The sequence below is a fragment of the Peromyscus leucopus genome, chromosome 4 (assembly GCF_004664715.2).
Source record: "Peromyscus leucopus breed LL Stock chromosome 4, UCI_PerLeu_2.1, whole genome shotgun sequence".
In the NCBI taxonomy this organism is placed as follows: domain Eukaryota; kingdom Metazoa; phylum Chordata; class Mammalia; order Rodentia; family Cricetidae; genus Peromyscus; species Peromyscus leucopus.
This window is the reverse complement of record NC_051066.1, coordinates 945139-960987: the sequence shown is the minus strand read 5'-3', so window position 1 is coordinate 960987 and position 15849 is coordinate 945139. Positions and strand designations below refer to the sequence as shown.

The 15849-nt window shown below is 50.3% G+C and overlaps 1 protein-coding gene and 1 long non-coding RNA gene across 5 annotated transcripts in view; one reads left to right on the top strand and one right to left on the bottom strand.

Annotated features, from left to right (window-relative positions):
* LOC114682784 overlaps positions 1-11352 on the bottom strand; it is a 56450-nt gene extending 45098 nt beyond the window's left edge. The window contains exons 1-2 of the long non-coding RNA XR_003733091.2: positions 11158-11352; positions 8079-8185 (exon numbers count right to left, since the gene is read on the bottom strand). This is a non-coding gene — a long non-coding RNA (uncharacterized LOC114682784). The remainder of the gene's footprint in view (positions 1-8078; positions 8186-11157) is intronic.
* A 1913-nt stretch (positions 11353-13265) lies between these two features.
* Nek6 (NIMA related kinase 6) overlaps positions 13266-15849 on the top strand; it is a 74570-nt gene continuing 71986 nt past the window's right edge. Inside the window, exon 1 of one of the 4 annotated variants that reach the window (XM_028856793.2) lies at positions 13266-13378. The gene's annotated coding sequence lies outside the window, so the exon portion shown is untranslated. Of the gene's footprint in view, positions 13379-13480; positions 13562-15849 lie in introns of those variants that run through there. The other 3 variants (XM_028856790.1, XM_028856791.2, XM_028856792.2) reach the window with 3 other exon arrangements.

Below are 15849 nucleotides of genomic sequence, written 5' to 3'. Positions count from 1 at the left end.
GATCCATATATAAATATAATCCATATCCAAATCTCCAAGAAACTCATCCCTTAACCCTCATAATCTAAAAGTTAACTGAAGATAGAGCATAGGCTCAAATAGAAAGTTCCAGAAAATAGTGTAGGAAAACATTTTTGTGTCCTTGATAAAGCTTCCTCAGACTTATGCAAGTGGCATAAGTCACAAAGACAAAATCTGAGACTGTAGGTGTCTCAGCTGGTGGAGCACTTGCCTAATGTGGTGGTTTGAATAAGAAGATCCCCCATAGGCTCATATATTTGAAAGCTTAGTCACTAGGGAGTGGTGCTATCTGAAAAGATTAGGAGGATTAGTCTGGCCTTGTTGGAGGAACTGTGTCACTGGGGCTGGGCTTTGAGGTTTCAACAGCCCATGCCAAGCCCAGAGTCTGTCTCTCCCTGCCTATGGATCAGGATGTAGTTCTCAGCTACTGCTCCAGCACCTGCCACCATGCTCCCTACCATAATGGAAATAGACTAAATGAAAGTGTAAGCAGCCCCCAATTAAATGCTTTCTTTTGTAAGAGTTATTTTGGTCATGGTGTCTCTTCACAGCAATAGAACAGTGGCAAAGACACCTAATCTGCATGAAGCCCTGTGTTCAACCCTCAGCATCACACCGACAAAATGTGGGAGTGCACTTATGTACTCCCAGCACAGGGAAGTAGAGACAGGAGGATCAGAAGTTCAAGGTCATTCTTGGCTACACAGTGAATTCAAAACCAGCCTAGAATATTTTAGACCCCATTGGCAACAAAGACAAAGTTTTATAAATTGAGCTTTATCAAAATTAAAAACATCTACTTCCTGCAAGTCCCTGTAAGAAAATAAAAAAGACAAACCAAAGAATGGGAGAAAATGTCTGATAATAACACTACTCAGAATCTTAAAATAACACAAAATAAAAGTTAAATCATTGTATAATATAATGGGCAACATACTTTATTTTATGTGTATGGTTGTTTTGTCTGCATGCATGTCTGTGTACCACACGTGTCCCTGGTACCCGAAGAGGCCAGAGAAAGGAGTCAGATTCCCCGGGATTGGATTACAGACTGTATTAAGCCATCATGTGGGTACTAAGACTCAAACCTGCTTCTCTGGAAAAGGAGCCAGTGCTCTTAACCACTGAGCAATCTCTCCATCTCCTAAACAGGCCAACAGCTTTAAAGACATTCTCCAAAAAAATATAAGTGAGATTCTGACTCTGAATCTGTGGCCTTTGGAAGAGAAGACCAGAAGCTTCCCTCACTTAAAATGCCTCCTGAGAACCAGGCCTGGTGGTTCAGGCCTGTGATCACACCTACTCAGGAGGCTAAGGCAGGCAGATTGTAGGTTCAAGGCTTGCCTGGGAAACTTAATGAGACCCTGTCTCAAAATAAAAAGAGAGCCGGGCGGTGGTGGTGCACGCCCTTGATCCCAGCACTCGGGAGGCAGAACCAGGTGGATCTCTGTGAGTTCAAGGCCAGCCTGGTCTAAAGAGCGAGATTCAAGACAGGCACTACATAGAGAAACCTTGTCTCAAAACAAAACAAAACAAAACAAAAAAGAAAGAAAGAAAAAAGAAAAGAGGACTGAGGATGAAGCTATGTGGCTGAGTATTTGCTTTTCATGCTGGAGGCCCTGGGTTCATTCCCCGTATAGAAGAGAAAAAGCCTCCTTCGAGTCCCTGGATCATGGCAGAACTTCCATGGGATATTACGTGCCTATTGAAATAAACCCACATACACCACTCACAGGGAGCTATCTAGACAAACCCTGTGGTGAAACCACAAGCCTGACTTTGGTGTTTCAGAAGTCAACATTCTCAAGTCAACATTTGCAATCCCAGGACTCGGGGAAAAGAGGATAACTCAAAGTTTGAGGTCAGCTTGTTTTATATAATGAGTTACCAGAAAGCCAGGGCAAAAGTTGAGATCTTCAAATTATTATACTAAGCAAAGTAATCTAAACTCAAAAAGACAAAGGCATGTTTTCTGTCATGGGCAGACCCTAGATTTTTAATATATATATATATAATATTTAGGCCATGAAACAGAAAGGAGAACATGAGAAGGGAAGTATGTCTTAAGGAAGGGGAACAAGGCAATAGAATACAAGCAATATGGAAGAGGAGTGGAGACGCCTGGACTTAGGGTGGTGGTGATGGGAGGTGAGGGGAGGGAATGGAGATGAGATCCGGAGTGGCAGATCAACAAGAACCAAGTATATATGGAAATACCACAGTAAAACCTGTAGTGGCGTTTGTGCTGGGGGAGGAGAGACAGGTCACATGCTTCCTGAAACCCAATATTTCATTTGCTAATTTGAAAAAAAAAAAACACAACTTTTTTAAAAGTTAGAATAGTTTGGGTTTGCAGCTCAGCCATGTTCTGCCTCGCATGAGATGAGCCCCCACAGAGGTGGAGGTATGGGCCACAACTTCTCCTGCTGGCCTGGACTGGCTCAGGCCTCCTTCACTGGTTTGGAGGAAGGAGGATCCTGGGAGCAGAGAGAGAAGAGGCATGCCATAGTCTGCTCTAGAGAATCTGCCAGCAATTCAGTCTACAGGGAAGGACAAGAGGGGCTTTCTGCAGATGGACAGGGAGACCTCAACTCTGATGCAGTCTCTGTATGGAGATGATAGCTGCCCTGGACCAGGCTCTGGGGCTGTCATCCTATCTGATTTTCCCAACAGGACTTTGATTGACAGAAGAAGGGTGAAAAGAAGGGTGACTTGTCAAGGTCACAGGCACACAAGTTCAGTGTGTGCTAGTTTCGGACCCAGATCTCCTGACACAGGGTTGGGCTGCCCCTACCTTGAGGGCAACTGCGAATGGGTAGCACCTGGGGCAGAGAGGACATTTGCAGACACTAGTGTTTATGTGACTGAGTGGGAAGGACAATCCCATCTCCTCCTTTCGGTTTGTCTTGGAAAGACCCTCCCCTTGGCAAAACTATTTTCTAGTCTGTAGTTTATGCCAAGGGCAACAGGGAGGCAGATTTGGCTTGACAGATGGAGGGGTTTGGACCAAAGGCCAGTCCATCTTGTAGGATTCCCACTAGGTAAGTGACATAAGCTGTCTTCTTTCATCCAGCCCTCTTCTGGCTTGGGGGATCCCCTAAACTCAGACTGCCTCTGCCCAAACACAGCTGTCCAAATTCAGTGACACTGAGGGAAAGACTAACTAGATTTCCATATGAGGTCAACTCTTACCTGCTGCCTGGCCTTGGCCAACCGCCCCTCCTCTTGGTGCACTGTTTCCCCACCTGGAGACTGTGCAGTGCCCTCAGAGGGAGGGGGAGGGGCTGAGGCAGAGCACAGAAGGAAGTACTGCCCACTGCACAGTGGGAGCTGAGAGAGGTGTTAACGAAGAATGGTGTGCAGGATGCCAGCCCTGTGGCCAGCTAAGTTGGGTCAGCCTTGGTCTGTGCCCTTTAGAGCTCAGCCCAGAGAGACAGATCAGCCAAACGAGGCCATTGCAGCATGTGGCTTAGGCTGTAGCCAAGGGAGCCACCCAAAGAGGCAAGAAAAACCCTGTCTGAGGTCAGATAATCTTCACAGAAGGATGGGCTTTTGTCAAATCACTGAAGGCAATCTGCAGAACCCTCAGTGTCTGCTAGATGAATATTAATATTCTAGGGAAGGCTTTTGGTACAGGTCCTGATGGATGAATAAGAGTTTGTCTCCGAGGTGGGGAGAAAGGACACTCCAAGGAAAGGGAACAGCATGTGCTGAAGTCTGATGACCAGAAAAGGCCTGGCATGCTTGTCTAGGGATGGCATAAGGGACAAGTCCTTACCTGCACGCCATAAATGTTCATAACCAACAACCCTAACAAAAGACAGGCTAGCAGGAGGGAAGTGGAGAACATTTATTTGATCCTAGTTTGGCACAACACAGGAGCCCTCAGACTGAAGCCTTCAGAGGCGGGATGAACCATTTGTGTGCTTAGCTTCTTCAGTGGAGCATGCACACACATGTGCAGAAACATGATTAGACCAACTGGAGTGAGCTATGGAGGTGGGCTAAGTGGAGAGAACCAGCTCGGTCATAGGTCTGTCTGCATATTCCTATTCTCTTTGGCCCCTTAACTGTATCATTTCTTCCTCCTAGGTGTGGGGAGGGATGCTTCCTTACCAGGTCAGTGAGAAAGGCTCCTTGGTCTCTTACCTGCATAGGCAGGGGAAGTTGTAGTGACATTTTGAGTTTTAGGGCTGGCATTGTTGTGTGTGGGGTCTGGTTTCTAGGCCTGTATTGGGGGAAGAAAAATTCTACATTCTCTGATGATTTGTCTTGGGTGAGGAAGAGGGTGAGATACAGGAAGCAGAAGGTCCCAAAGGAAGTTTGCTTGTAAGACATTCCCTTGGGACATCATTTTCTGAGCCCCAAGTATGGCAAGGCTGGGACACAGACTATGCTCTGGGGGTGGAAGAAAACACTGAAAAGGGTACAAATGCCTCCCGAGCACTGGGGTTACAGGTATGTGTGAACTCTTCTAGTATATTCAGCAGAAGGATTCAAATTCAGACCTTCATGAGTATTAAACAAGCACTCTATCCTAAGCCCAGGAAGACTCTTGAATGGTTTAGGTGATACATCTCTGATGTGGCTCTCCACACAGGTGATCTAGATAAACAAACATCATCATGGAAGTTTCTGGAGTCTGCATACCCCAGGTATATGGCATCTGTTTAGTGATGGTGACTAGGGCCTGTCTGGGTCTAGGCTCTATTCTTCGAAGTGGCTGATGAGATTGATAATGTGTGCACTGAAGGAGAACACTCTAGGGATGAGACAATACAAGTGGTAGCAGAAAGTCACACTTCCTCTGATGCCCCCTGGCTGTCATGGATTGCTCTCCCAGGACCCCTTGAGCGTTAAAGTGGCTTCATAAGCAATAAATAGCTGCGAGCCTGGCTGACTTGGGCAAGTAGGAACCGACGATCCTGGTAACTCATAGAGATTCTGAAATGGAGATGGAGACGTGAGCAGATGCAGTAAGGAGTGTCTTGGGCGAGAGGGTGCTGTGTCCCAGCTTTTGGAAGCCTTCTGCAGGATGTGCTGGCTGTTGTCACCTGTGTGTCCCAGGTGTGGCTTTGCGGACTAGGGTCTGCACTGAGGAGGGGTGACCTCTTAGGCTCGGTGTCTCTTCTTGTGTTTTTTTCCTAGTTTGGGACTCCCTGCTGAGCCTGGGTTTTGCTAACTGCCAGAAAGGCTTTATTACAGTTTACTAAGTCAAGAGGCTTTTAGCCTAGAAGTTAACAGGCTCAGTAAAGGTCTGACTCCTTGACCAATGAGAGTGAGTCCTTGTAGGGATCTGGTCCACCACTGCTCTGAGGCACCTAAACCAATCATCTTTCTTGTTCTTGGACTGGCCTAAGCTGTCCTGCCTCCCAGTCCACCCCATTCAGGAATTCTTACCTCTTGAAGTTCATACAAGAAGGCCTCTAGCCTGCAGACTGGCTTTTCTCTCTTCCTCCCCATTGGGGGCTGGGTTGGGCTTGCAGCTGGTTGGGATTGGGGGGCCTCTCCCCAGACTGTGGTTCTGCAAGGCCCCTCAACACACTGTTGTAGGCAGAGTCTACATTCCTTCACCTTTAATGCCACCTCTGGGGACAAAGGGAAACCCGAGCCTTCCATCCGCTGCTGAGCGGAGGAGGTGGGCCAGGCTGGGTGGAGGGGTCCTGGGTGGAGGGGGCCTGGGTGGAGGGGGACTGGGTGGAGGGGGGCCTGGGTGGAGGGGGGCCTGGGTGGAGGGGGGACTGGGTGGAGGGGGGCCTGGGTGGAGGGAGGCCTGGGTGGAGGGCCTCAGCTTCTGCCTTCCCTGAGAATGGAAACCCAAGGCCTCCCTTCCCTATCTGGCTGCCCAGGGAACCAGGCCTTTGTTAAACCTACTTATGGAGATGGGGCTGCAAGACAAAAGAAATTACCACTGTTCAGAAAGGTTCAGAAAGGTTCCCACACCTACTCAGTGCAAATGTCTTCCCTGCCCTGCCCCTTTAGGCTTCTAGGATCAATCAGAAAAGTGAGTTTACCAGTCCAGGGTCACAGAGCCATAAAGAGAAAGGAGTTAAAAATCCAAATTGGTTTCACAGTTCCCTCAACTCTTAAGTTCCTATGTCCCTGGTGTAGCTGGAGCTACCCAATGCATGCTTTACCCTCTCTGGTAAGGGTGTGAAATTCCTCCCAGCAGCATTTATTTTCTCCATTGATGTAAGCCCACACTCCACTACACACTGGAATCAGGAGCAGAGGTCCTAAGCTTAGCGGTAAAGCATTTGGCTTGCCTGTGCAGGGCGTGCCTTCCATCCTCAGCCTGACTCTTTCTGCTCCAGTTGAGGAAACAGTCCTTCTCTATCTCTGTGTTAATCGTGATGCTCCCATGGAAGGGGTATGGAAACTGAAGAAGGCAGAGAGAGGTTGGGAGGCAACCACAGAAACTGGCATTTGGGGGTTCTGGGCAGGTTCACTGCCTTCCTCTGCCCCTACTCCTTCCCTTCATAAGGATCACAGCCCACCTTCCACCACAGCAGACAGATCAGGGACAGTAGAACAAATCTACATAGGTTATCTTTTCATGGAACAAGTGGTGAAAAAAACAACGACAAGCTCAGCTCTACAGATATCCAAGCAGATGGTTAATGCTGAGTTAATTAGATGAGCTAATACACGACACACCAGTTGCTAGACTATGAGACACACAGACTTTGGTAATAATGTTATTTTCTTCCATACAAGGGCTTGGTATTATTGAGTTCTGAAAATGACACCCTCAAAATAGAGGCATTAGCCACAAACTAGTGATGGATGCTCTCTCCGCCTCTTGAGTGCTGGGGACACAGGGATGAGGCGTCATGCCCAGCTGGGCATGGGAATCTTCAAGGGTAGATTGCTCAGCTGTAAAAGTTCTTGCCTTATGAGAGTGAGGACTCAAGTTTGATCCCTGTGTTAAAAAACGCTAGTTGTGCTGGTGTGTGCTTGTAACCACAGGAGAGGCAGAAGTGGAGAATCCCAGGGATTCTGGCTAGATCACCGCCCAGCTGATGAGCTCTGAGCCAATGGCAGGCCCTGTCTCTTGTTCTCCTTTCTCACATGAGACAAGCTGTGGGAGCTAGACTCTTTCTTCTCCTAAATGAATCATGGGAATCAGAGACCCTTTTCCCCCAAAACCACGCCGTCTAAAAATGCCACTTTCCAGCTCTCTTTAGAGCTAGCTGTTAAGACAACTTACCTGATAGTAAATCACATGACCTTCATTCCAGAGGCATCCTGCCCTACACTCAGCAGGAAGGAATGTTAGGAAGGGCCTAGAAGAATCTGTACGGACAGGCCTAGCTGGGTCCAGTGCTCTGCAGATGGACTTTTGTCCAATCCTGACTCTGTCCATCTGAAGGTGGACTTTTATCTAATCATGACTCCACGTGGCCAAAGGACAGCATGGGTGGGTGAAACAGTTCAGCAGGTAAAGGTGCCTGCTGCCAAGCCTAATGAACTGAGTTCGAGCCCCAGGACTCATATACTGGAAAAGAGAGAACTGACTCTACAAAGTTGTCCTCAGATAGACAGGCAGACAGACACACATACACACTAAATTAATTAGATAAATAGTTCATCCTGGGTCTTTGAGTCTTCCATCTGAAGGCGCCTGTGTCTTATAAAACTAGGACAAACACATTTATTGTCCTCTTCCCTCATTAATCTTCTCTGCCCTAAGGCTGGGACCATTTATGATGGTCCTGGAAGGGATTGTGATGTTCTTTCCTGGGGTACCTCCTCAATCCCAGCCTGGTAAGAAGCATGTTCTTGCCTACAGTTCCTGATGAGGGGTGAAGGACCTGGCTTAAGGCCACATCACCAGGAACTGGGGAGCAGAACTAGACTCCTTCCAGAATCTAGGTTTCTGGCTAGAATCATTAGCTCCAGCTCTGCCCCAGGGCCATGGGTCACAGTATTATGGTATTCAGCTCCAGGCTTCAGGAAGAATGTGCAGGGGCTAAACAGCTGCCTGACCCAGGGCTCTGCTTAGCAATTCCGGTCAGAGCCACAGGTTCTGGCTCCCAGCCACACAGTGCTTGTACCTGCCTCTGTCTTCAGAAGCTCTTCAGAGTGAGCATGAACCACCATATCCTTTCAGGGAAATCACGCCAAAACAACAGGAGTTGCAACAGCCAGGGGCCCAGAACACCTGTGGGACAGAGGAAAGGGTTTTCTGTTTGATGAGGGGTTCAGCTGATGGCTTCTCCCTTGGCATGAGGATGCTGCTTTGGAGCTATGGGTGGGATTCTGAGATAGCCATAATTCCCAGTTTGGCCTTTAAGACTCCAGGCCTTGGGCTGGAGAACTGGCTCATGGTTAAGGGCACTTGTTCTTGCAGAGGACTGGCTTTCGATTCTCAGCACCTCACAACTATAATTCCAGTTCCAGGGAATCTGATGCTCGCTTCTGGCCTCCTTGGGCATATAACACACATACATCCATGCAGGCAAAATAGTCATATCCACAAAAAAAAATAAAATAAATCTAAAAAAGAAAAAACCCAAACAACAAAAAACTCCAGGTCTTAGTTGGGCTTGGTGGTTCACATCTGTAATCACAACACTCAGGAGACAGAGGCACGAAGATTGAATTCAAGACTAGTCAGGGTTACACAGTGAGACCTTGTCTCAAACAAAGATTTGCAGTTCCATTCATCTTCCTCCCCATATCACCTCTAAAATGGCTTTTGGTGCTGGTGGCTAGGAAAATTGCATTCTTCCCCGCAGCAAACCAGGGCTGAGAAAGCCACACCTAATCCCCACCAGGACATGCCCTTCATGTTTGGGACTGAAGGATCAATGGTGGGTGTGTCACTGGCCTTAAATCCGAGGAGCCCTTGCTGTCATCTGGTCTGAGAGCAGCCAGCCTAGTCTAGGCCTTGGCCATGCAGGAAAGGCTTAGGGCCCGAGCAGAGACTCCTCTAGGAAATGTGGGAGGGTTACCTGGCTCCTTTACTTGTTCCCAAGGCCAAAAGGACATTGAATACCCAGAAAGAAATAATCAGGGTAGGACTGGTCGACCGGGTTCATATCTTATTTGTCTCCTATCCCCTCATGTGTGGCAATACAGAGAGATGAAGTAAACAGTCCAGACCTACCACATGCCCCTTATAAATGTATGTTAGGACTGGCGAGACAGCGGGCGGTAAAATGCTTGTATTGCAAGTAGGAGGACCAGATTTGGTGAGCTCCAGGCCAGTGAGAGATTTTTCTCTCAAAGGAGGTGACAGCATTTCTGAGGATGACATAAAGTTGTTCTCTGGCCTCCATACACACAGGTACAGACACCCACACATACCCTCTCACACCCCAGACTAGGTGACATGAGCGTTCCTCTGCCCCCCACCTCCCAGTACAGACACCCCCTATACATCCTCCCACACCCCCAATCACCTCACACTCACATTTAGAAAAGGTGAGAATTAGAACACTGGCTCATCTATGAACTTTCCCTCCTAGGACCGGATGCCCACATAGGAAGACTCATTTGAAGAATGGGCCTGAGTAGGCCCATTGCTCAGTTCTGTTTTCACTGGGCCAGTTACAATTCCATTCACTCACTATCAAGTGTGGAAGGTGGTGCTATGAGTAATTGTTTGGACAGCAGGTAGCACCATGTCTGCCCTGGGTGTGTAGGGGTTTCTGGGCACAATGAATTCTGAGGCTTCCAAGGAGATTCAGGGGGCCAAGATGAGTCCTTTGTCTCCCTTCTGCCAGAAGAGGAAGGTGACCAAGTCTCCAGCCATTATTTCTCTGTGTTCCAACAACAAACATCCTGAGCTGTAAAGGCCCACTAAGGGCTCCAGAATGACCTCAGTTGGTAAAGTGCCCACCAAGCACACTTGAGGACCTGAGTTTAGGCCCAGCACCTATGCCCAAAGTCGTGCCAGGGCGTGTGATCCAAGTGCTGTGCAGTCACGACAGGGAGATCTCTGGGCACCACTGACCAGCCAGCCTGGCCAAGTCCACAAGCCTCAGGCCAGTGGAGATGCCCGCCGGAGAGACGGCTCAGCAGTTTAGAGCACTTGCTGCTCTTACAGAGGACCCAGGTTAGCATTCCAATACCCACAGAGTTCACAACCATCTGTAATGCCAGTTCCAGAGGCTCTGTTGCCCTCTTCTGACCTCCACAAGCACCAGGCATACATGTGGCACACATACATACATGCAGGCAAAACATTCATGCACATAAAATTAAATTTAAAAAAATCAAGGTGACTAGCTCCTAAGACACTGTTCAAAATTGACCTCTGACCTTTACACCTAGATACATTGACTCCAGGGGCCAAAATGACACCTCCAGGCCTCTTGCCACGTTTGTGGTCATCTAGAAGCTACAAGCTGCCCATTCCAGTGGAGGGACAGTGCAGCCAGTGCCTCTGAAACTCCTGTGTGTTCACAGGCTCTACAGAGGGTCCTCAAGGCGAAGCTGAAGACAGCCACGGGTGTCTCTGAAAGGCTCCGTTCTGGGTGTTCATTATGGGGGATTCAAATCAGGATTTGAAACTGTGACCTGAAAATTGGATGTGGGTGTGGCAGTGGTGTTTTAATCCCAGCAATGGGGAGGCAGAGGCTGGAGGATTCCTGGGGCTCTTTGACCAGCCAGTCTGGCCTGATTGGAGAGCCCCAACACACAGTGAGATAGTGAGAGTCCCCAAGGGCATTTCCAAACAGGCAGGTATCCAGGTGGAGGGGCTAGGGCGCCGCGCACCCCCCTCCACCCCTGCCCTTCGGGAAGACCATGCCAGTGCTCTTCCAAGTGGAAGCACGTTTGGGGTGAGAGGCTGCTGTGGAGAAGCAAACCTGGCACTCTAGCCACCACTGGAGTTGGCAAGGCCCAGCTTCCTGGGAAGCTAAGGCAGAAAGCGATCAGGCCCAGGAGTTCAAGGCCAGCCTGAGGAACATGAGCTCCCCCCCACCCCCACCCCTGCCATCTAAAAGACGCATAAGTAAATTACTAAAATCCTACCACCAAGAAGCCAGTGAGGAGACACTTTACTCCCAGAGTGTGTCGAGGTACAGTCTGGTTCTGGTTCCCATGACTCCCTCTCCCGGAACTGCCCTCTTGCCCACACACCCCAGCAATGCCTCATTCAGGAGCAAATCCCACCCAGACTCACACCTCTTTCCTTCCGTGAGCCTTTGTGTCTTCATCTGCAGCCGGTGAATTAAGGGGATAAAGCTCTCTCACAGAGGTCACAGTTAGCCAAAGGCAGGGCCAGCACAGAAGATCCTGGCTGCTTCCCCAAGGAAGTACAGAGAGAGTCAAGATGGTTTCTCTTCCTCTATTGCAGAGCAAGAATGAAACAGTACAACCTCATCCTGAAAGTCTCCCGGCAGACCAGAGCCTGCCCCAGACCACATTCCCAGTTGTGGCCGGCAGTGGGAGGTGCAGATGGGCCTAGAGTCCCAGGAGGCAGCCATTCTAAATCTGGGAGGCATTTGCAAGTACCTCTTGGCAGTGACTCATTTGGGACTCACTAAAAACTCCTGTGGAAACAAAAGTGGCTGGGGCTGAGGTCCCGTGCACCTTTCCCTCTTCCCCTACCCTGCTGAGGGATGGGTGCTGTCGGGAATGGAGAGGGCTCGGAGCATCTCAGCTGGCCGGTCCACAGCCAGTGAGAAGAAGGTTGCCCACCTGCCCCTTAAGACGGCAGAAGCCTTATGTAAGCTCTGCTCCCCCTCTCCCTTTACGTCACTGGGAGCGTGTGGAGGTCTGTGGACTGGGCCTCAGATTATTTTAACACTCAACCATGGACAGCTTGCTTATAGCCAGACCTCTAAGGATCATCACTGGCTGTGTGACCTAGGACCTTTTGCTTGACCTCTCTGAGCCTCAGTTTCCTATCTACAACATGCCACAATTCACAATGTATATGTGGAAGTCAGAGACAACTTGCTAGAGTCAGTTCTGTGCTCCAGGGACAGTGACCAGCCTCAATGCTCTGGGCTGGTGACCACACCTTTCTTATACCAGCATCTTAGAGCCAGGTTGCCTAGCAATAAGGTGCTGAAGCCAGACATCTGTCATCTGCTTCCAGTTCAACACTTACCACCTGGGGGACTTTGGGAACAAGCCTCATCCATGCCATATACGAAATGGACACAAGGGTGGCATGACACTTCCCTCACAGGGCCTGGACTCCGCAAGGCAGGCAGAGGGGCCAGCAGTGAGACCTTTCCTCCCCACAGGTCGTGGCCTGATGCCTGTGGAAGAGTAGGTTGCTGAAGTACACTCAGCAGGATGCCGCCCTGTGCCCAGCCAGTGCAGCCAACTAATGGACAGCTGGCAGGTGTCTGGGACACACAGACAGTCTAGTTAGAAGCAGTAACTCCTGTCCCAGCCAGGAGCATCTCCTCTTGCGCGGATGTGGAAGTCCCCTTTTTTGCTCCCCAGAGAAGCTTGGACATCCTAGTATGGTTGTTACGTATTCATGATTAAGACTTTTTGTTTTTTTAAACACGGGCCATACAATGTGCATGTATGTGAAAGATGTGTGGAGGTCAGAGACAGTTTGCTGGAGTCAGTTCTTTTCTTCCACCATGTGGGTCTGGAGGATCAAACCCAGGTTCCCACCGGGCTATTCGAATGGTCCCCAGTGGAATCATTGACTCCTTCAGGAACCTTTTGCACATTGACCTGGCTGGCCTGGAGTCCCAGGGAGGCAGCATCAGCAGGAGACACTGGTGCTCTGGGGGCAGGGACTTGGATCCACCCTTGGAGCCTACTTCTGTGCCTGCCTTGAGCACTATTTGTTCTATTGCGCCCAGTGAGCACTGTTTTTTAGACAGTGTCTCATGTAGTCCACGCTGGCTTGGAATTTGCTGTAAAGCCAAGAATGATCTTGAATTTCTAACGTTCCCAGTGCTGGGGTTACAGATGCTGAGATTAGGAAAGCACTCTTTCTAGTGAACTTCATCTCCAACTCCACTCTCTGGATGGGTCAATTGCAGTCGGGCTAGAGCTGTGATAGGGCAATGTCAGCTGATGGGGACCCCATGGGCACGGGGGAAGTCCATGGGTTGGCTACCGTGCGAACCTGCATCTAGAGGTCTAGAGCCCTCGTAGAGGGGTTCAGTGACCAGGACTTGGAGTCTGGGCCTCAGTCTTCCCACCTGGGCTGGACGGCTAAGAGCCCAGGCTGGGAGCGCGCCCTCGGCGCCCCCTTAGCCTGCGTGGCGGCCGCGCGCACGGGGGCGGCGCGGCCCCGCTGCGGGGAGGGGCGGGCGCGCGGACGCGCGCAGAAGCGGCAGCCGAACCCGGCAGACTAGCTGCGGCCGCGGCGCCGCCAACTCGCGTGCGACCCGCGCTCCGCCCGCCGCCGAGAGAGACACCGGCGCCGGTGAGTGGCCTGGGGCCCGCAAGGGGCGCGGGCCAGGGCGTGGGGCTGTCGCCCGAGGCGGTGGGCGCGCGCGCGTGCCCGGGGAGACGGCGGGGACGCCCGCTGGAGGCCGAGGCGTCCGCGGCTGGGCTCCATCCGCCTCGCTGCGCGGGAGTGCGTGCGTGTGCACATCGGGGGCCCGGGGTGAGTTTGGGGTGGATCAGTGCGGGTGGACGGGCTACGCTCCCGCTTATCCGTTTATCGAGCGTTTACTGTGGGTGCCAGGGAGTACATGTGCCCACGTGTCTGAACGTTCCCGAGTAAGTGTGGTCACACGTGTTTAAGATCCAGGCTGAGCACCCTACAATGTATGCCAGTGTGTGTGCTGTGACGGCGGACCCTGGGCCAGATTCTGTGTGCCTGGGGCTTAGAGACAGACCCACAGATCCCCAGGGTTTGAGTCTGGTGGAAGCCGCTCAGCCCAGCCTTGGCAACACTCTGCATGGCCACGCAGGCTGGGGAGCGGGCTGCGCTGAACTTGAATTGAGGTTTTCAAAATATGTCTGAGTTCCCCAGCTTTGTTCGTGGCTGTTTCTAGCTAGGCCAGATTTGGACTCTGCCCTCATACCTATTGGTTAGGCCCTAGGGAGACCCAGGGCCCCAGATAATTGCCCTCTCTGCCTGACCCTCTGAGTTAATCATATTCCCCTGATTTATCTGAGCCCCAGAGACAAATGGGTGACAGCATGCTTGGGACACATCCTCTAAGGGCTGTCCTTGCGGTTTTGACTGACAGTTTGTGTGTGTTGAAAATCTCAGTTGAAAGTTGTAACTGCTTTAAAGCAAACTTTACAAAGTTTTTTGTCTGAACTTCTCTCCACTGGCAAAATGCAGCTTGACTCTCTGAAGGGAAAATGTCCTTACAGGAGTCTGGTGTGTGTAAAGGGGCACATAAAAAACCCCTGTTGCTAACGGGAGAAGAATTTCATTGAATGGGTGCCTGACTCCGACAGGAGGAACTTAAGCAGTGAACTTTGGACATCGTCTTTCAGCGGACAAAACCTGGAAGGAAACCAAAAAAAGACCCGTGTTCTTTTTTTCCTCTTTGTCCTGAAAACTGGAAAAAAAAATCCCCACCTTCTGGATGTGTTGGAACTGTTCCCCTCCCCCATCAGGGCCAGACTCTCCCTGGATCCCCCACCCCCAAATAAAATATGCCTGTGGGGAGCGGAGGAGTGAGTCACTCCCTGGCAGAGGGCCCCACAGCAAACATTTGGAAGGTTCTTGCCTAACTTCCCAGAAGAAAAGGCCTGGGATTTAAAATGGTCCCCGTGGTTTGAGACTCTGAGCCCGGCCTGCTTCAGAAGTGACTTAAAAAGTCATTTTGCTATCTCTGAGAACTCAAGTCTCAGACTTAAGCAGTGGTTAGGATTTAGAGCTGTTTCTAGAAATGGAGTCTGGCCTTCCCAGGTGGCATGTGGAGTGAGGAAGGAGGAGGGAATGGGGCTGAATCATTTATTGGAATACCTACTGTGTGCTGAAAATGGTTCTGGGGGTCCTTAACTCTCCTGGCATCCCACTCTGTTTTTGGTTTTGTGCACAAGGAATCTGAATCATACAGAGATCAAGCATATGTCCCTGGGCCAGCCGAGAGAAGGAGGCAACCAAAACCTGAGCCACCTGCCTGCTTTTGAGGTCCTTCCTCTTTCCATTGGGCTCAGGACTTGACATTCACCTCCTAAGGTGCACAGCCTGGGCGCTGAGGACTTGACCACTCGTGTACTCAGTTAGGGCTCACCGTAAGTCAGAGGTACCTGTCTCTATTTGGACACTGTGAGAGATGAACTGGCTGGCGTAGTGTTTGGGAAGTGGCACCGTGACTGGTGGCTCCCATTGTTGAGGATATGCTCTGTGCCGGGCTTGGTGCACAAAATTGGAAGTTATTTCCTCCCATGTGCTCAACAACACTGTAAGATGAGGACTGTCATGGTGCCCAAGACAGAGAGAGACTGTAGAGTATGCAGTATACCCGGGATTTGAACCCAGACTTGTCTAGACAGAGTCTGTAGTCTTCCCCTGTACTTGCAAAGTCAATATCCAGGTAAGTTGATAAGCTGGTAAATGATGAAGTCAGGATTTAAACTCATATCTCTGATTCTGGGACCAGCCTTCTTAACTTGAAGACACACAGGCTACCTTTATTGTGTTTGCTCTTTCCTGCTGGGTTCCAGCATGCTAGGAGAGGTCTTCCAAAGGCCACCGAGCCACCAGAGTGGAGGGACTAGTCTTTCCAAGCGGGCAAACCATTGTCAAAAGGGGAATAATATTTCCCTCCTCTTCTCAGGCTGAACCAGAAAGGGAGGTGAGGGCGGAGGGCTTGGTGAACCATTCAAGATTAGATAGGGTTAGGGCCAGGTGTGGTGGCTCATGCCTATAATCCCAGCACTATGAGAGGCTGAGGCAGAAGGATTGCTTTGAGTTCTAGGCCAGCT